This window comes from Chinchilla lanigera, unplaced genomic scaffold (assembly GCF_000276665.1).
Source record: "Chinchilla lanigera isolate Chin_1 unplaced genomic scaffold, ChiLan1.0 scaffold00044, whole genome shotgun sequence".
Taxonomy (NCBI): domain Eukaryota; kingdom Metazoa; phylum Chordata; class Mammalia; order Rodentia; family Chinchillidae; genus Chinchilla; species Chinchilla lanigera.
Genome location: NW_004955445.1, coordinates 10,684,418 through 10,704,758, shown reverse-complemented (window position 1 = coordinate 10,704,758; position 20,341 = coordinate 10,684,418). Strand labels below are relative to the sequence as shown.

The window sequence follows — 20,341 nt, the reverse complement described above, 5'->3', positions numbered from 1 at the left end:
CCCACCACCCAGATCCTCCCAGGGCACTGGTCCCTGTACTCCAACCCTGTAATTTAACATCATGTCTTTGGCTGCACTTTTTCTCTCTCCTACTCTCGGCAGCTGACCTTGCCTCATATTTCCCTGGATGAGAAGAAGTCCTTGGGACAGAGACAGGACAGAGACAGAGACAGAGGCTCCCATAATTATGTTAATCTCTTTTGTGCATAGCAATGGCCCCTGTATTTAGCTGCTAACATGCCTGCCCAGAAAAGGTACTACATTTCCCAGACTCCCTTGCAGCACGTGAGCAAGTTAAGGTCAGTATGAGTGAGGAGAAGACAACAGCTAGGCAAGGCTTGTGGCAGAGAAGCCTATGCCCCAAATCTCCTTCCCCTTGCTTCCTTTAGGAGCTAAAATCCCTTTGTTTTAGCTGTCTTCCAGCTAACGATGACAGTTCCCAGCTTCCCTTGCAGCACAGGTGCCGTGTGACTAAGTTATGTTCGTTGGCACGGAAGTGATAGCCATGTGTGCATTTCTGCGTCATTTCCAAAGGGAAGTTGTTTGCATTAAATAAACTTGCTCTTTGCCTTACTGCAGGCCAGAATGAGTGTGGGGTGATCACCTTCCACCCGCAGACAAGGGGATAGTGAAGTGATAAGATGGGGGGTGTCCACACCCATGGAAAACTTTGTGGACTAAGGCACCTGTTGACCCTGTTTCAATACCCGCTGCTGGACTATTACGTGAGAAACGTAGCCTTGTTCCAGCTACCTTTTGTTACAGCCCAATGAATACACACCTGCAGAAGGGACAGATATGGCCGAAGACTTTCCTCCTCTATTCTTGTTGACTGAACTTAGGGTTAGGGAACACCCTGGACCACGTCGACAGGAGCAACATCCTGAGCATAGTGAGGCACCAAGCTAGTAGCATCCTGGAGCTCTGCTGATGCCCAGGAGAGCTGCCCCACCAGCCTGCGTGTTACCTGAAAGAGAAACAACTTCTGTCTTGGTTAAGCTATGGTTATGGTTAATTCACATGTCTGTTACTTGAAACCAAATTAATCTGACCAGTTCAGAGGGCTGTTACCCAAATTCCCCCTTATCCCTTATCTCTCCCCAGTCCTCCACCCCCTCTTTACTTGCTGTTGCAGCCCTGTTGGGAGGTGGGTATTTGTGAGGTCTTTAAGAGGGACTAAGACTGCTCTCTCAAGACTGGGTTGATTCTCATGGGAGTGAGTGAGCTCTTACTTCCATGGGCCTAGACTAGTTACTCCAAGACTGGGCTGTAATAAACCGAGGTCAGTCTTTGAGCTTTATCTTTTCCCTTACACTCCCACCTGCCCTTCTGCTTTCCCATCATGTTCAGATGTGACTTGAGATCCTCCGAGGATGGGGCCACCCGACCTTGGACTTCCAGTCCCCAGAACCATGAGCTAAGTAACCTTATTTGCTTTATAAATTATTCAATCTGTGGTATTTTGTTATAGCAACAGAAAATGAGACATACCCTCAACAGAAGAGGGACTAGGTGCCAGTTCACCCAGCACAGTCACCCTGCAGCATCCCAGCCACATGTGTGTCTGGCTCTGCTTGCCCATGCTCAGGATGCTGTTGATTATAGCTCAGTCACCCTGCTGTGTGCTCCGCAGTGGGCCACCTGCCTGTTATTCACACAGATTTTAGTTGCTGTCTTGGTCGTGATGTGGTAGAGGGTCACAGGATTCCTGGCACATGGGAGAGCTGTAGGGGTGGGGTACAGATGGGGTACACAGAGAGGAGGTGACCTGCCCGGAAGTACACCGTGCAGTCAAGAGACCCCGTCTGAGTTTTGTCTCAGCTGCTTTGCAAGCTTTGTGAATGTGGGCAAGTGGCTGCACCTCTCTGCACCTCAATTTCTCACCTGTAAAGCTCCCATCTGAGAGGGAAGACCCACTAAGATGCTAGATAAAAAACCACATTCTGGCAGTAAAGGGCAGGGCACCGACACACAGTGGGGATCCAGCTAAACTGCCCCCGGGACTGGGCAGGGCATCCCATCCCACCCGAGTGCTGTCCCAGCAATGACTCTGAGCCAGGGCCAGACTCAGTTTCCACATTTGTCCATTTTCCTTTCCAGCTCAAATATTTTCTCATCTGTGGCAGAAGAGGAGATGGAATTTTGATGTGAGATGCAGAATTTGCACAGAGCTACCCTCTGAAAGTATTTCCAGACCCTCACATGTTGGGTCCTGTCCAGAATAGAGAATAATTTATTGTGGATGGTTTGGCACATGGCTTTGGAGTTTTTTCTCCTCATGAAATTTTGAAGTGGAAAAGCTGACAGTCTGCTTTTAATTGATCCTTGCAAGATGAGAAAAATTCCCAAGTAGGCTGTCGAAAGTCTAAATGAAATTAAAGTCTAAAATTATAGTTGTCTGTTTTGCTTTGTACTAAAATCGTATTAAAAATAAAACATTCATTGATAAATTTACACCTTCTGAAATTATATAATTAACGTGCTCTCAATCGTTATCTGGATTCTTTTTTCTTGTTAAAATATTTGAGTGTTTCCGATCGTTTTTTACACATTACATCAATAGTTCTCACAATCTGTGGGGAGAGGGGGTGGATGGAGGTGTCTTTCCACTGGTTTTGGCACTGTGACATTGCTAAACCCTTCCAGATTTGGGGTCTGATGCCATTCCACTCTCCTGGTTTGACAGGCTACTTCAGTGGTGACTATGAGATGATTTCCAAAACTCCCCCTATAGCATGCTATTCCAGCAATAATAAATGTGTTTTTATTGAATCTGATCAATACCATTTCAACATCTAAGGCAAGAAAGTGCTTTTTTTAAACCTCAAACTTACAACTAGAAGGTGAATGATGTGCTTATCTGTTCTGTAAATTAGATTGATGGACACCGACCTGGTTATTAAATCCCCCAGACACAGTTTTAGGGATGCCAGAAACAACCTAAGTGGGCATTTGTCTCTTTGACTTGCCGAAACCCACAACTAGACCTAATACGAAACTGCCATCATTGCCTGAGTACTACGGCCAACTCCAGTCTTCGATACACATGGATTTTCTATTTTGAATGAAGTCATCAAAATGTGAACAGGGTTTATCTTGAGGTAGTGGAATGAACACTAATTGGGCTGATTGTGCTTTTCTGCATTGCCAAAGACAATGGAGTTTAAATATATTACATGTCATACAGGACACCTCCAGGAAAACAAACAGTAACATAACTAATAATGAGGAAGTGAAACATGTATGCTGACAAGTCCTCATCTTTCTTATCTTAGACATTACTACTCTCTGTTTATTCGTTGAAGTAGAGGCTTTGACACGTTGGGCACCGATCCTTCAACGTATTTAATTTGCCTGAGAAGTTTCCTTTAAACTTGTGGAGTTAGTTGCCCACCTTTGAAATTTGTGACGTTTCACATAGAACCTTGTATTTCTGGCCTCTCTTGGAAGAGCTCTGGCTGTCAGTGGCCGGTATTCTGCAACTCAGCCAGCAGATGGCGCAGAGTCGCAGCTCCTCCCTCTGGCTGGGCTGGAAGCTCCGTCTTGGTAGAGCCCCACTCAAATGTTTTAATGGTTACAACCTTAAAAATAGAAACGAAAACTTCTAACAGTAGTAATCTTAGGCAGTGGGTTGGTCATGTTGGAGGTTAGCTCCCCATTTAGAACCTTCTCTTTGTATCTTGTTTCCATAATTAAGGGACTAGCTAAGTAAAATGCCATTTAAATGTTTTTTGTTGTTTTGTTTACTTTTGAAAATTCTAAAGATTAGAGATGACAGCTGCCCACATCCTACTTACTACCGACAACATTTTAGAGTGTATACATGTACTTTTTGTCTATGGTGATAAGCCAAGCTGGTTAGACATGAAGATGTGTATCAGGATGGATACTACACGTCATTGAGAAAATACAGTACATAAGAATGTTGTGGCACTAACCTCTTTAGATTCACAGATATAGCGTCCTTTTTCACAAATACATTGTCCTTGCCAAGGTTAAGAACAGTATCAGCAATTTCTCCCAGCCTCTGGCTTTTTCTTTACTTCTGGGTGTGCAGAAAATTGAATTATGTGCGTACCAAGTCAACATTCCAGTCTTCCTGGCAGAGCCCGATTCTGCCAGTGGAAACAGAATGTTTTCATTTGCTTTATTTTTTTCTCCCCGTCATTCTATGCTTTTCTGGTTTCTCTGTGTGCGTATTTTCCCCCTGCATTTGGCACCATGAAATTGCTAAGTTCTTCCAGATTTGGGCTTCCATGCCACCCTAAATCTCCGGGTTTGACAGGCTGGGTTGGTGGTTACTGAGATACAATCCAAAAAGCTTTCTCCGGGACCATCTGTCAGTCAGATGTCAACTCTTGAGGAGGGGGAGTTTGGCAGGCACACCTGCCTTGGACACCAGAGTCCGTTGCCTGCTGTTGAGATTGTATCTGGACAGTGCTGGACACAAAATAAGTTCTGGCTACGCCCCGGATGGCTAAGGCTCAGTCAGGTAGCTCTTGGCGGGAGATGTAAAGTTTCTGCCTTCTACCAACTCTCAGTGGCTATTTATCTTCGCCATCATCTTCAGATCAGGACGGGATGTAATGCTTCCTCACGCTGTGGCACCACTGGCCACACTAACTTTTCGGACGCCTTGGTAAGTTCATTTTTGAAGACACTTACAGTCTGACCATCTGTTAGACCCTGGGATTTCCAGCCTCCCCAGGTCACCCCTTCGATACCCTCATGGGAGACCTCATCCCATGTACCGTGGAAAAAAGCAACCGGCATGCACCGCCGCTGTGGTTTTGGAAGTCGGGGTTCGTGTTCTGTACAGTGGAAGAGCTGAAGTCAGAAGGACCCAGTGGTCAGGGCTATCTTCCCTCCCACCACCCGCTCAGACCCACTGGGTGAGGTAGTTCTTTACTGGGTGATCTGCGGGGAGATGGAAGAAATATCAACATGGTGAGGAGAATAGTACAACACCTTTTAGGTCACTCCCAAATGTAACAACAGCCTAGCCCAGGTCATTAAAATGCGGAGGCACGTCAAAACTCCAGACTTCGCTCCTGTCCTGCCTCTCTGTCCGCTGCCCTTCCTGCTGCAAGGCGTCCCCGGCTGCCATTGTCACGCTGTGGCACCATACTCTCTGGGCTCCGGGGGCCGGTTCCTTCTCAGGTTGTGTGTTGTGAAGCAGGGAAAGGGGGTCCTGGCAGTCCCCCGGGGGACCCCTGAGTGTCCTTCCGGAGTGTGGATGGTGCGTGTCCTCTGGCTGGCCACTCTTGGGTTTGCTAGCAAGTCCTGGGCAGCCAGGGTCCGGCGCTCAATTCGGGTCCCTCTTTCCAGAATCCCAGAGGGCCACAGCCAACTGCTTCTGGAGGTTCTGCCCAGTCTCCACAGAGACCCTGTCTGGAGCCACCCTCACTGAGCTGGTGATTCAGCCTCAGTCCCTAACTTCGAGGCTCTTCCAGGCATAGGTCTGGCACCCGTCAGCCCAGTGGACCCAGGACAAGCGCTCCAGTGGCTTCAGGGCAGAGCTGGTGTCTTTCACTCTACGATCATCCAGGAAGTGCACCGCACCCCAAGCAGCTTCTCCGAAGAAGCATCTCCCCCAAACCAGCCCTCTCAGCCTCTCAACCTCCCAGGGAGGCACTGACCTCAACTCCCAAAACCAACTTTTCAGCAGGGCCTTGGCAGTGCCTGAGTAGGTGGGGAGGGCACTTGCTACCCATCCGATGGCCCTGGCCTCTGCAGCTTCAGCCAAGCAGGCGGCAGAGAGCACCTTGCTCTCCTCCCTCCAAGCACGCGGGCAGCAGGGGAGCAGGGCATGAGCCATCTCTCCGCCCTGCCTTGTGGCCTCATCTCCAGCCTGTGGCCACTCAAATACGGGAAGCAGCTCTATTTCCCCTTCATCCTCCTGCTCCTTAACAGCTTCACTCATGCAGTACGTGTCTGGTCGATCTTTTTGTGAAGTGGAGTAAGCGAAGCTGTTTCTGTCTTTGGACGTGACCACCTCTGTCCGCCTCAGGGGGAGCCGTTGAGGGGAACGCCCCTGGGGCCCCACCCACTTCCTATTGGCCAATGAGACCCTTCCAGTCTGCCTTTCCGGCTACAGCGATTGGTTCAGGCATGGGGGCGTGGTGAAAGCTAAGCCAAATGGAGTTAACGACGCTGAATCTTGGGAATGGTTTTCAAATCCCCTATGAGAAACCTATTCTTTTTCCTCAGAATTGCTGAGAGAATAGGATGTAAGCCTAGCGCTCGTCTGCATCATCCCACTACCAGCAAAGTCAGCCTGGCTGAGGATGAAACCAAGTACTCTGCACCTCATAGACGCTCGATAGTTGTTTTTTGAGTGAAGGAAATAAGGCAACTAGTGCCAGTGGTTGATTCAGGTACCACCTGCCCCCTGGGGAAGGGCTGCATACGAATGCAATTCCACAGGTGCAATACGAATGCATTCCACGAATGCAATACGAATTTATCCCACAGGTGCATTTACACGTGGGCAGGTTTATATCACGGGGGCCGGAAGGGGGGTAGATAACTTTTTGACACATACTTTATGTGCTGTTGATTTTTTGCTAGTGGTTATATATAACTTCCTACAAAGAAAATTTTTACTTCAAAATAGACTATTTGCTTTAATTCCTTTACACATTGTTTGGCGCTTCAGGGCTCGGTATATTCGCAGCCATTGCTGTCCTTGTTATTTTGCAGGTTCTGTTTTGAAAACCCCGGCTGTGTAATTACAGCGTATAGACACACGGGGGCGCACCAGGCACCTGTTGAAGAAGGGTCTGGTTCTGCAAACCCGACATTGGAGCCGTTTGTGGGGGTCAAGGAGAGCCCACAGCTGCCTTTTTATAATAAAGTGAAGAGTTTTGCAAAGCGGAAGATGAGGCAGTGTCCTCAATGGAGACGCACTCCGCTCCCAGTGCAGGGGCTCAGCTGTGATTGGTCTGAGACACTCTTTTTGTGCCAGCCAGGAGTTTATAGATGGGCCTGTGCCAGGATTCTGGTCAATAAACATAAAAGCATGTCTCCTGGGAACTTCTGAAAAAGGTTTCCCTGTATGATGAAAAAGAGAGACACTTGAGAAACTTCTTTTCTGTCTGTCCTGTCTTTAGACATTGTGAGAATGTCTGGAGCTGCAGCAGCCGCTTTGTGACCACCAGGAAAGAACAAGAGCACAGCAGAGCCCACCATCCTCATGTTGGAACTACCTGAGCGGCTCAGCTTGCATTAGATGGTTCCCAGCCCTGTGACAAACACAGCCCTGTTGAATTTTACCCCTGGTGTCACATCTGTCAGCCCTGTCTTTCTTTTTATGGCTGATTTTCCAGCTTGTTTACTCCTTCTCCAGGTCAGGGATGCCTGGGTGGCTTCCAGTTTGGGTGATTATGACCCTTCATGTCTGGGTTTCTGCATGGATGGAGGCTGTCTGTCATTTCTTGGGGTCACACACCCAGGGCTGGGATCAGGAGGTCACGAGATGACTTTCTGTTGAACTCCATCAGAAACCGCCCCGCTGTTCCGAGTGCAGCGCCATGTGCCACACCCACCGACCATGCAGGGCCACAATCACTCTCCGTCTCCACCCGTTTCTCACCAGCCAATCCCCACTGCCAAGTGCAGAACCTGGCACATGGCTGGTGCTCAAAATTATTTGCCAAATGAGAGGACAATGGGAGGCCGTCGCCCAGGGGGGCTTGTGAGGGCGTCGTAGGGTTCCCACGCCCAGTGCTGGCCAGAGCTTTGCCGCAGAGGCCCCTCCCTGGGAAGGGGGCAGGATCCTGTCCTTCGAGCACCCCTTTCTCCTCATCCCGCCTCCAGAGCCCTAGGCTCTGGGACTAGAAAGATCTTTTCCCCGCAGGAAGCAAGAAGGTAGGAAGCCCCCTACTCTAGCAGGCCTGCAGCCCCGCCAGCGCCCCGGAGTATTCCTGGGGGCCCGCTCTGCTCCCTGGGAGATGTGGCCTCTGCAGTATTCTCCCGACCCCACCAGCAGAGGAACGGAGGCGTCTTTGTTTCGCTCCTGGCCCTGCCCCTTGGGGCGACACCCGTGCCGCGTGCCGCTGACCTCTCTCCCTTGCCCCCGCCCACGAGGGTCTGTTTGCACGGTCCTTCCACCGCCTTGCTTTTCCACAAGTGCTCTGACCCCAGCTGCTAGTTTTTCTAGGTTAATTGAATTTCCCCCCTGCTGGCCGGGGAAGCTGCAGCCAGCGCCAAGCACAGCTGGCCTGCGGGAAGGGCCAGGCGCGCCCACCGCTGCGGCTGCAGCAGGCACGGCGCTGGAAAGGTGCTGGGCGCTGGGCAGGTCCGGGGAGGGCCTTGGGCTCCTTCCCCTTTTGGTGCGGAGCGGGTCACCGGCCGACGTCTCAGCATCTCCTTAGGCGCAAGGTGGATGTCATGGAACTCAGGAGTACGAGGTTCCCAGCCAGGGGTGGGCTTGTCCCCAGGGAGCTGGAGAGCCAGCTCTGATCTCCCTCGTCACCTACGTCGGGTCCTGGGAAGACCCGCTGCCCTGTCTTGCCTGGTCACCTCCCCGCACTCCCAGACCCCGCAAGGCCCGGCGGGGGACAGAGCCTGACAACTGCGCTGCAGTACCAGGGCTCGAGCAGCAGAGGGCGGAAGTGTTCCTTCGCCGTCTTTTCATTTACAGCTTCTTGATAGAAAGGGAATAGGTAGGTGTGCCCGAAAGAAAAGGCGAGACCACGAAAAAGCAGAACAAAGAAATACGCACCCTCCATAGTCCCAACTCCAGGGAGTATTAACCATCGAAACAGCGCTTTCCCCCTGCCGTGTTTCGCAGGGGCAGTTGTGCACGTTGTTTTGGTCCGTGTTCCATCACAGGTGTGACCACTCCTTGCTCTTGCGTTTGGAGCCTAGATTTGCGCACCTCCTGCGTCCGATGCTTTTCGAGGCATCGGACAAGCTGTCTATATCGTCCTTGCTCGCCGGTGACGGCCGGGCGGGGTGTGCAGCAGGGGTGCGGGGGGCCCCCACAGTTGTTTGCAATCCACAGAGGGGACGGGGTGCAAGGGAAGGGAAAAGTGAGGGGTGGTAGCAGGAGGGCTTCTCGGAGGGGACCCGGAGCCTGGAGGGACGACACAGGAGTGTCCTGGTGACACAGCAGCCACGCGAGCGCCTGTCGTGCGTGAAGGTACAGTAGCAGGGGAAAGGCCTCTGCGGTGTGACAAACATATGGTGAATGCTGAGTCGTTAAAAAAAATTTCAGCGTAAAAGCCACGTTGCCATTAGTCATCCTCAGAACACTCCCCTCGGCTTCAAACCCGCCTAGCCCACCGTCCTTGCCGCTTTCTGAAGCTGTTCTGAAGGTCCTCTCTCGTGAGTGTCTTTACGGGTGTGAGTAAAAATCCGCTCTTTGCGACGGCTGAGTGACACGCAGTGGAAGGGCAGGCTTGGGAAGAAACCAGGGTGGTCCTCAGCCACCCTATTCCCTTGGCCTGGCACCGTGTGACTTCTGGCTCTTCCTCAAAGTACAAATGACCGTGAAAGGTAAATGTTTTGAATTGACCCAGGACATCGAGGCAGCCATGACAGTAATTTAAGGACGCTCACAAAGAAGACTTCTGGAGCTGCCTCCGAAAGCAGCAAGAACCATGGGATGAGGTGGTTTGTTTTTAAATGTGTGGGGGGGTATTTCCAGGGGGATCCATGGCAATGTGTCTTTTACTATGATCATTCACTATATGTGTCTCACTCACCCCATGCGTGGACCACCCCTTGTACCGCGGAGAAAGCTCCCTCGGACCGTGTGGAGGTTGAAGGAAGGGCCTTGGGAAGCAGGGTCTCAGAGGCCTCAGGGTCATTGAATACATCACTACAGTAACTCGGTGTGGGGCATTCTAAGCCAGAAGGCAGCGAGGTCCACTCAAAGCTATCAGGGAGCCAAGGGAAGGCACAGGGGTCATTGCAGGGCCCTTGCTGGTCCTCTTCCTGTGGCACTCTTGCTCTAGTCACTCAGGTCTCCTTAAAGAGGTGTTCTTTGGTCAGCCTGTCTCTGCCAGGTCTGCTGCCCGGTCATCCTTTCCCCGCCATCTCTTTTCTGTCCCCCTCCCCCCTCCTCTTCCCCTCCCCTCCCCCTCCCTCCCTCCCTACTGGGAATTGAACCCAGAACCCCACACATGCTAGACAGGTGCTCTACCGCTGAGCCCCACCCACAGCCCTTGTTTACTTCTTCCACACCTGCCATCACCCCTGGAACATTGTCATCAACTCACTCTCTTGCACACGGCCCGCCCCCTCACACCTCCTTGGTTCCACTATGATGGGTCTCCCGGCTTCATTCACCACCCAAATCCCTCGTGCCAAAAAATGGTGCTTGACCCTTAGAGGGACACAAAGAACAAGCATTCAGTGCATGACTGAATGACGGAACCAGGGAATGAGTGCATTAATACAATAAGAACCTACGGAGTGAAGCGGGGCTGAGAAATTGCACTCCCGAGGTGGGATTTCCGAGGTTCAGCCTGTGGCAGACGCAAGTTCAGGAGCAGATCCCCAGGAAATACCAAGCCTCCAGCAAACAGCTCAGGTTTTGAAACGTAGCCTTAATGTGACTTTTGCATACTGGGAATAATAAAACTGTAGGCAGTGTCTGCTTAGAACACACTCCCCGATTCAATTTCCACTCTGCTCATGAGTGTGCTGTTAAATTGTCAGGTCCCGTGGGTTAGGGATGATAGGTTCATAGTGCGCTCAAACTGGAAGGCCCAGAGGGGTGACGGAGCGCAGACCTTCCAAGTCTGTTGACAGCAGCCCACAATAGAAATGCAGTGTGCATTGTGTGCCAGTATGTGCACACGCGTGTGTGCGCACGCACACACACACACCCCTTACAGGAACCTGTGCTTACCTCTTTTGTGCAGTGAGTACACTTTGCTATTTTCTATTTGTTCTATTTCCTTTCGTCAACGCAGATCACAACCCACCAACCTGATGCTGTGATTCACTTGACCGTCACAGCTTCGACTGAAAACCAGCAGGTCTAAAGCCTCGGGTACACGCAGGAAAACTGAGGAAAACTCAGAGGGGTCAGTGACTTCGCTAAGGTCAGTACCAAGTTAGCAGCAGAGCCAGGGAACAGGGACTTCCCCTTCCTTCCCAGTGTAGACATCTGGAAGCGTGGGAGTCCGGGGCCCTGCCAGAGCCTGCAGGTGCGGGAGTTCCAGCCCGAGGACAGAGCGGCGCAGAAGATGCTCTGGCTGCTCTGTGTACGCTCACTCCCCCCACCACGCTGCACCCTTTTCCTCCGGCTGTCGGACTTTCATACCGTTCATGGCCACCCGGCAAGATGGAACCTGGGTGTCCCACGCCATCAGTACCAAGCCTGGGCATCCGAGTGAGAGGGAGGGCTTATCTGCACTGTGATCTGCTGTGTCCTCAATACCCAGAAAGGTGGCACAGAGTAGGAGTTCCATAAATCCTTGTTGTGGACTCCCGAATGTTATGGCTTGTGTCTAGATGGCCCCTCGAGGCCTCATGCTGTCACAGGGGGGGCTTTTCAGAGGTGGCTGGATTGAGAGTGTGTGATGCTAGGATTAAGGCTGTGTGATTACTAAATGATTCCACTGATTCTGGCACTGTCTTAATCCCAGTAGCCTAGATAGAAGATAAAAGGGGCAGAAAGAAGTTGCTGAGGTATTTTCCTTGCTTTGCTGCCTTCTGCCTGCCATAAACTGTTTCTCCTCTGCTATGCCTGTCTGCCAAGACACTCTGTCTTGGAGGCCGCTGACTATGGACTGAAACCTCTACAAACTGAGTTAAATAAGCCTTTCCTCCTTTACCTTTGGGTGTTGGGTATCTTGTCTCAGCAACATGAAAAGTAATTAAGACAATGAATAAATGGAGCGGCTGGCAGCTGGCATTGAGTCTGGATGAAAACAATCTCAGACCACATCCAGCTATGCCTAGGAACTAGCAAACAGCAGGAAATAGCCCAAGAGCAGGTCTGGAAGCTTAGGGGTCTTCCAGGTCTTTGTCTTTATGGAGGCTCAGAAAATGTTTTGTATGGAAGGATCATGGGGACAAGGCCATGGGATTTGTGTAACATCCATGGAGTCAGGACCACAGTCACTTGGGGACCAGGCCTCACGTGCAGCCCCTCGGAGTCAAGGGTGCCAATCTTAGACTCGGCTTGAACTTTGGATCCTCACACCTCAGCCTCCCAGAGTGCTGGGGTTACAGCTGTGCACTGCCACACCCAGCCAACCCTAGATTCTTAAACCAGGGTAGGGAGCATCCCCAAAGTATTTTCCCTGGTCCTCTGATCTTGAATAGCACCGATGTCATTGAAGAGAACATGCTTCTAACGTCTACTTTGCTCATTAGCGGCCGTTATTTCTCCAACGACACTTACATTTGAAGCTCACAGAACCAATGCATGAAGCCTCCAGTGTGGACCTGACAAAAACTGGTGGAGCCAGGTAAGTTGCTGCCTCTAGAGTGTAGCTTTTCTGATGATCCCTCCCAGAGAGTAAATTCCTGATCAGAGCAGCTGGCCGCTGCTACAGGGAAGATCGAGGTTGGTATGCTGCTGTCCCCTGCGCATGCAGAGAGCGCACAAACGGGTGCTTTGCTACATAATTATGTGAGTTGTTAAGGCTGCTGAGGGAGTGAGCAAAAGGAGAAAGCTGTGGCTATGCCTGGCTTCCCTGAAGCTTTATATACCTTGCTTGGGATGGAACCCAGGACCTCCTGCATGCAAGCAAAATGCTCTATCATGAGCTACATCCCCAGCCCTGGAGCAAGTGATTTAACAATAACTGGAGAGTCATAGCCTGAGGAGGGGAATGGTAGGAGGAATTCCAGGCAGAAGTAACTGAGTGCAAAGGAACAAAGGCAGTGGTGGCAAACCTATGGCACGCGTGCCGCAGGGGGCTGTTTTCATCATTGAAAGCCCTGAAAGGTTCGCCATCACTGTGCTAGGCTGAGTGGCAGCACAGCCTATCTGAGGGGCAGAATGAAGACTCATGAGCAGAGCCAGGAAAAGTGGTGAGGGCCAGAACTTTCTGGCTGTACCAGCCACAGCAAGGATTTGGGCTTCTGCATCTCTCTAGGTTTTCCCATCCTTTGCTAGAGATACTGGCAGATACTGGGTTAAACAAAGCTCAGAAGGACCCAGAGAAGTCAGTGGAAATAAAATCCTTTGTATATGCCTTCATGCTGTAAAATCCAATTTAATATTGATATTCTCATTTTTTAAAATAATAATTTCCATTAGATTGAGACCAGAATGCCTCATGAAGCCCAGTGTGGCTTGCCAATTGATTCACGGAATGAAATCTTATCTAAAATCTTTTTATTTTATGCTATTAAAGACACAGGAGAGAGCAGGCAAGAAAAAAGTTTCACTGCTCAGTTAATGCACAAGGTCAGCGGGAAGCGGCCCCAGGGCTGTCTTAAAAAGATTGTCATTTCTGATTTCCCACTCCTGTTTCACGTTACCAGTAATTGACAATTCTCCCCCCGCTCCAGATGAAGTTAATGGATGGATGCGTCCTTGTTTGCACCTTGAATTTTATTGGGAACTCAGTCCCAGGGCTGGCATCGCCCCCAGGTGACTTCGGAGGCCTGGGTGGTCAGTGTGGTTTGCTCCTATGTTCCCCTGTATCCAAGGGCCTCAAGGCAGGACAGAGCTAAGGGTGTTCACTCCCCTTCGGCCCTGAGACCACATGCCACATGGCTCTGAACCCCTGGGGAGCACATCGCTCAGAGAAAGGAAAGACAGGTTTGAGGGGGGTGCTTCAGGTGTGCCAGGAACCCAGCCACGGGCAGAGGTGGCCCCTCATGAGGAGAGGAAAACCCAGCATGCTAAGTGCACCCCCAAAAGAGGGAACATCCCCCTTCATTTTCTTTTCCTTTATAGATAATAAAGAGCTTCTGTGTCCAATATGCAAGGGCTGATCGAAAACTACAGTTGACATTTGGATTAAAATTTATCACAGTAAATGTTATGTTGTCAATAATCCCCTTAAAAATATGCCCTCTTGGTTCAAACACACTTATCACATCTTTCTTGCCACTTTCTGAGGAGTTCTGGCAGCCCACTTTCCTGAGTGGCTTTACATGGTATGATAAAATAAATAAATAAATAAATACAGCGAATGACGTTGCCAAGGGCCATTCAACAGAAAGACAGGGGCATAAAAATATTAACATATCTTCATCCCCCACTTTATTCACCAGGGCTGGCACCCTGCAACTTCTGGCTGTTCCTTGAAGTTAAAATGACCATGGAAGTTCCACATTTTGAACGGATTCAGGACATCGAGGCAACCCATGACAGAACAGTTTAAGACACTCACGGAAGAGGACTTCCAGAGCTGCTTCTGAAAGTAGCAAGAATGGAGGGATACATGTGTTTGAGTTGAGGGAGGGTATTCTTTTTTTGGTTTTTCTCCGGTACCGGGAACCGAACTCACGACCTTGCGCTTGCCAGGCAGGCGCTTTGCCGCTGAGCTAAATCCCCAGCCCGAGGGAGGGTATTCTGAGGGGAATTAATCACACTGTGTCTTTTACTGTAGTAACTTTTTATTGAAACACACATCATATTTTTCAATATATGTTATATACTCTTATTACAGAAAATATAGCCAACCACAGCCCCTGTACACTGCTCAGCCACACAGCCCCTGGCTGTCCTCTGCACACTCCACGTGGGCTGTTCCTCTGCCTGGAACTGTCCTCCCCCAAACATCCTCACTGCCTCCTCCAGTTCCACACTTTCCTCCATTGCCCTTTCCTCAGTGAGGCCATCCCTACCTCCTATAGGTATCCGCACTCGCCACCTCTAACCCGGCACCACCCCACCTGGCTTTATTTTGTTCTCTCAAATGCACATCCACCCCAACCCCTCTCTATATCTATCTTATTTAACTGTTTAGCATCTGTCTCCACCCACCAGGGAGTTTTGCATTTTGTAATTCACTACTTTATCTTCATGCATAGAATAGTGCCTGGCACATAACAAATGCTCAGTAAAAATTTATACATGAAAATAAGAGAATGGGGCTGAGGATTTAGCTCAGCGGCAAAAAGTGCCTGCCTGGCAAGCGCAAGGTCGTGAGTTCGGTTCCTGGTACCGGAGAAAAACCAAAAAAAAAAAAAAAGAAAATAAGAGAATGATGGAAAAATCACCCCGGTTTCTCCTTCCTATCAACCACCGGTGATATTCTGGTGCATTAGCTTTTATCTTTTTTTCTATATATAGGCTTTGGTTTTTATCTGCACAATGGCGTCACTGCCTATGGATAAAACAGCAGAGAAGCTCACAGAAGCCTCTTCTTTGCCCTTCAGTGGCTGTGTCTGTCCGCAGAGTGGTTGACTTGCATTAGGAGGCTGCTCCTCAGAAGCTGTGGATCTTGTGACACCAAGGAGCTTCTCACAGAAGAACTGGGGTCCCCAGATTCTCACCTCCTACACCATATGCAACACGCAGCTGATGTCACTGAGCCAGAGGGACTGCTTGTGCTGGTTAGAAGTTTGTTTTGTTTCGTTTTTGTTTGTTTGTTTGCTGTGCTAGGACAGGAAGCCAGTGCCTCACTCATACTGGGCAAGTGCTCTTGCCACTGAACTATATTCTAATACCAGATGTGTGTGTGTGTGTGTATGTGTATGCATTATAGGGGACTGAACCCAGGACCTTCACACTGAGCTATATCCACAGTTATTTTTATTTTTTTTATTTTGAGACAAGGTCTTACTAAGTTGATAAGTTGCCCAGGCTGCACTTGTACTTGAATCCTCCTGCCTCAGCCTCTCCCAGAGAGTGCTAAGATTACCGGTGTGTGCTGCCACACCCAGCTCAGATGCCAGATTTTTAGATCCTACTTTGTCATTTATATTGTATTTGTTTCTTACCTTATTGCAACCTCCCTATAAAAACCATCTCTAAAGGCTGCACTGACTGCCATCAGATGAACCCTCACCTGCTCACACTGTCCCCTGTTCTTGTACACTGAGGGTGTTTGTGGCTCTCCCAATCACGTGTCACACAGAATGAACAACTTCATACTTCTTACTGGATTTCTGATTCCTTCCTTGGGTCAACATCAGGATGATTTCTGCCCAGGAAATCAGTGTCAGATTAGCAAAGTGAATAACTGCAAGAAAGACCATCTTGTCTTGGAAACCAGGTCGTGGAAGGGTTAGGGACAGCCAGGAACTGTGCCCCATAGTGTGGAAGGCTTTCCAAGGACAGAAGACGCCATGATCAGTTAGAAGGAGAAGCTACCTGACCACTAGGGGGAGCCAGGTGAGAGTAGGGGTTAAAAAGTGTGATTGTGTTAACCAAGCCATGAGTCAGAGCAGGTAGGAGAGTGAATAATAACACTGATATTTAAAATACTACCAGCCACATTTACTGAGTACCTGTGAAGTGCCAGGCCCTGTACCAGTCCCATATGACCTTCATCTCTGAGCCTTTAATAACTCCGTGAGGGGCAGATCATTATCCTTTCTTATAGTCACAGAATTGGAAACCATCTCAGAGAGGGGCAAAGTGATTCACCGAGCATCACACAGCCAGTGAGCGGCAGAGCCACAATCCACACTCACCCTGTCAGACGTGAAGGCTGGCTTCTCATCACCTTAAAAATCAGAATCCAGGCCAAAAGCATCCAAGAAGGCTGGAGCCAGGAAGAAGCAGCATGTTCCAAGACTAGAGGTCAAGACCAAGCTGGCAGTGTGTGTGTAAGTGACACAGCAATGCTGAGAGGTGACGGTGACAGGCTGACCCTCCCCAGTCTGGTCCCAGGTGGTGACAGTGGTGGCTATAGTCACTGCCAGGTGTGGCACAGCGTGGGGGCTTGTGCCAACATCCCCCATCGCCCTCCTGTCCTTCCTCCCCCTGCTCTGTTCTGCAGGCACCTGTGCAGACCCCTCCTATGAGCTCCCCGGGTTCACGATGGCCAGGTGTAACAGGATGGCTGGGAGCTGTGGTGTGAGTGGGACCTTTGTCCCCTGGCAGCCCCGAAGTTCCCTTTGCTGGCTGCCTCACTATCTCTACAAGGCTCTACCCAGACTCCAGGCCTTGGGGTGGCGACCGCACCTCTAGCCCAGGGGCGCCACCCACTCTGTCTGTCCTCCACATACCTCTTCCAGGTCAAGGGAAAACGCCCTTCCAGTGACTCCTCTCACTGTGTCCCCACTCCTCCCCTGGAGAGGTCCTGGCCCAGCCCCTGCTTACTCCCATTTCTTCCGTCCCAGCTCTCTACGGTGACATTCTAAACTGGGGCCCTTGTGGTTTGACCGTGGCCATCACCCATGCTTAAGTGGTCCATGCATAGCCTGAAAATTCTTTCAGATCAGTTTGCCACTTTGAACCATTGGGGGAGTTCCTGTAAAATTCCAGATATTCTGGCTTCCCTGGATAACCAAACCAAACCAAACCAAGCCAGGAGACTTCTGGCCCCATAGGACCCGCCCCCTCCCCTGGCAGCTCTCAGCCAGCACTGTGGCCCTCCTCCCCGCCCCGTACTCAGGTGCCCCACCTCACCGCTGTGCTTGCTCAGGTGAGCAGCCTGCCCCTGCCCGCCCGCCCGGAGTTTCTGAGCAGCTCTCATTAGCCACAGGCTCGGCCTGAACCAGGGGCTGTTTGTGAGACAGACCAGAACCAGGCAGCTGCTCTGGGGCTGGGGAGTAGCTCGTGACAGTCAACGCTGGAGGAAATGGAGAAGCCCTGATGGCCCCGAGCTTGGCCGTGGGGTGGGCTGGGGCCGCAGGGCTGCTGCCGTATGGATCTGCCCGAGTGGATAAAACAGCTTCGACCGGGCGTGATGTTAGTTAGATTTGGGAATCACAGCCTCAGTAATTAGCCACAGGAAGAGCTGAGAGGGATCAGGAGAGCTCTTCAGAGAACCTACCTCCATGGGACTGAGTTCAGACAGAACCAGGGGATTAGAAGGCTCTGGATAAAATAGCCACATCTGCTCTCCCCGCTGGGCTTCGTGATAGAGCTCTTCGGGCCAAGTAGGAGCTAGAAGTTGAGGTCCTTGACCTGATCCAGTGATACTGCAAATATCCTCCCCATTTGCTCATCGAGTTTACCAGCTCGCCCTGGCCAAGTGCAAGATTTGGACTAGACCGAACCCCTGCCATTGTCAAGGAGCCAGGAAAGCTCTCTGGAAGGTCTCTGCCCCACACACAGCCCGGCGCTGGAGAGAACTGGGGAGGGCAGGGGGCAGCAGAGGGCTGCAGTCAGGCACCACACGACAAGCCTCACAGAGCTGGTCACAGGCCCCCAGGATGGTTTCACTTGGAAAGTTAGGGGAAAGTTCTGTTTGGAAGCAGCCTTGGCTTCTATCCTATGGGAGGGGGTGATCAGTAGCAACATCAGCCCTGAGGGCTCAGGACAAGTCCTGTCCCTTAGAGCTGGCGGCCTTTTAGCATTTAGTGAACCTTTTCAGTTGGCCTCGCTTCTCTGCAGTAATAGGCGACCCAACAGTAGCTAAGTCTTGGCGACCCAGGGCGTGGCCAGGGACCTGAAGCTGCGGGATCTCCCAGGAGCTTGTGGAACTATAGAATCTCGGAGCCAGGGTCCTCCTGGTTGAGGAGAGATCCTTTGGAGGAATGTACACATAGAGAGATGGGGTGTGGGAGGGTGAAGGCAGAGCACCCGGGGAGGGTGGGAAGTGGCTGGAAAAGTGGCAGCAGCATTGCTAGAGGCAAATACCTGAGCCGTATCTGGTCAAGGCGTCCTTTGGAATCCTTCACCCAGGCAGAGCAGGGTGAGGGCCCTGGCCACGCGACTGGGTAAGGTGAACCAGAGGCCACCAGGCTCTGCTGAGAAATGCTGACCCTTGGTCTTGGACTTGGTAGGGCTCTTGGCCTCCTCTGTAGGTCACAGGCTGCTACATGCTTCTCTACACCTTGTCCCTGGCAGGGAGCGCCAGGCATTGCTGGCAGGAGGTGACCACAGGACACAAAAAGGAAGAGACTGGGTAAAAGTTCCACCCTCAGGGGTGGAACCCAGAGCAGGGGCTCTCAACCAGGGGACCCTCCAACCAGGGCACACTTCACAGTGTCTAGGGACAGTTTTGACCATCACGGCTGGCAGGCAGGTAGTGCTACCAGCATCTACTGGATAGAGGCCAGGGGTGCTGCCGAACACCCTCCCATCAAAGGACAGGCCTCAGTGGTGACATTTCTGGTCCAAGATGTCAACAGTCTCAGCTGTCCTCCAAGAAGCCCTTTTACTCCTTTTGCTGTCCTCCAAATCACCTCCCGCCCCCCCCCCCTGTGAAACTAACACCAAGAATACTACACATAGTAGGCATCTGCTTATAGGTGTGTCTGTGCTTTACACATAAAAGAGCAAGATCCTATTCAAGTGTCCATTAATGGGTGGATGGATAACAAAAGGTGCTGTCCACATATAATGGGATATTGCCCAGCCTTAAAGCAAAGGAGATTCTGATACATGCTGTGGTTCTATTGAGGGTATTGCAGTGAGGGAGATAAAGCAGGCCAAAAGAATGGATGCTACAGGACTCCACAGAGATGAGGCCCCTGGAGGAGGCAAGTTCACAGAGAGAAAATAGAACGGTGGTGGGGGAGGGGAGAGGGGTGAGTGTTTAAAGGGACAGAGCTTCAGTTTTACAGGATGACAAGACTGCTGTGGAAAGTTAGTGGTGACGAGTGCAGAATAATGGGAATGCACTTAACGCCCATGAACTGTACATTTAAAGATAGGATAACAAATTGTATGTTATGTGCATTTTACTGCAATTTGAAGCGAAGAGTAAGTTTTTGTTTTGTTTTGTTTTGTTTTGTGGTAGTAGGGCTTGAACTCAGGAGACCTTTGCACTGAGCTACATCCCCAGCCCTTTTTATTCTTTGAGATAGGATCCACTAAGTTGCCCAGGTTGCCCTTGAACTTGTGGTCCTTCTGCCTCAGCCTCCTGAGTGGCTGGGATAACAGGAATGGACCACCACACCAGGGTTAGAGTAAGATTTTTTTTCCAGCCCCTAAGCCCAGGTTTTGCCCCCTTGGGGGCAGTATCACCCCATGGAGAATGCCTGGCCGAGAGATACCTGCTTGAGCATCCCCTTGTGCAGCTTTGCAGCAGCCTAGTTGAGGGGCTGGAACCTCAGGAGACCCAGGTGTTCTGCCACACGGCGCACCTGCTAAGGTGGGTGCAGGTCTTGACAGCAAGCCGCCCTCGGCCATGGGAGGAAACCAGCCTCACGCTGAGTTTTTCCAGCTGACCTCTTCACTATATGCCAGGTACTCTGAGCATTGCACCCCCTTCCAAAGTGCAAACCAGGCTCACTGTCTCCTGCCTGCCGTCTGTCCTCTTTCCCTTCATTTACACATTATGGTTGTCTTTGCTCT

The 20,341-nt window shown here is 50.8% G+C and overlaps 2 long non-coding RNA genes across 2 annotated transcripts; one reads left to right on the top strand and one right to left on the bottom strand.

Moving 5' to 3' along the window:
- Positions 1–408: 408 nt before the first annotated feature.
- LOC106149438 lies at positions 409–6,012 on the bottom strand. Its single transcript, XR_001235633.1, has 3 exons — positions 3,939–6,012; positions 3,395–3,581; positions 409–967 (listed from the first exon to the last, which is right to left on the bottom strand). It is a non-coding gene; the product is annotated as an uncharacterized LOC106149438 (long non-coding RNA).
- A 1,771-nt stretch (positions 6,013–7,783) lies between these two features.
- LOC106149437 lies at positions 7,784–14,274 on the top strand. The gene is made up of 4 exons (XR_001235632.1): positions 7,784–7,869; positions 10,926–11,057; positions 12,337–12,431; positions 14,194–14,274. It is a non-coding gene; the product is annotated as an uncharacterized LOC106149437 (long non-coding RNA).
- The last annotated feature ends 6,067 nt before the right edge of the window (positions 14,275–20,341 follow it).